Genomic DNA, 522 nt, shown 5'->3' on the forward strand with positions numbered 1-522 from the left:
AAAAAAAAAAAAAAAAAAAGGCAGAATAATCCGGGGCTGTCAGGTAGCTCAGGTAGTTCTGTGGAGATTGGCATCTGTGAGTTTTCTCCTCTATCAGCACCACAGTCAATTTGCACACACCGGGAGCTTCATAATCTTGATCAAAACAGGGCAGTGCATCCACCACAGCCTCTCTGGCCACCAAACCTGTGCCCACCTTTCTGGGCATCTTAGGTTCAATTGAGTTTTCCTTCTTTCCTGTCTTTTTAACGACGTTTTGCTTTTTTCATCTATGATGCCCTTGATGTCATTCCACAAGTTGTCTAGTCTTTGGTCATTAGTGTTCAATGTATCAAATCTGTTCCTGAGATCATCTCTAAATTCAGGTGGAATATACCCAAGGCCATATTTTGGCTCTCATGGACATGCTCTAATTTTCTTCAGCTTCAACTTGAACTTGCTTGTGAGCAATTGATGGTCTGTTCTACAGTCAGCCCCTGGCCTAGTTTTGACTGATGATACTGAACTTCTTCATCATCTCTT

At 42.1% G+C, this 522-nt stretch overlaps 1 pseudogene; it reads right to left on the reverse strand.

The window, feature by feature from the left end:
* LOC101351193 (pre-mRNA-splicing factor SPF27 pseudogene) overlaps positions 1-208 on the reverse strand; it is a 3,483-nt pseudogene extending 3,275 nt beyond the window's left edge.
* Positions 209-522: the final 314 nt, after the last annotated feature.

This window comes from Trichechus manatus, unplaced genomic scaffold, assembly GCF_000243295.1.
Source record: "Trichechus manatus latirostris isolate Lorelei unplaced genomic scaffold, TriManLat1.0 scaffold00222, whole genome shotgun sequence".
Classification (NCBI taxonomy): Eukaryota; Metazoa; Chordata; class Mammalia; order Sirenia; family Trichechidae; genus Trichechus; species Trichechus manatus.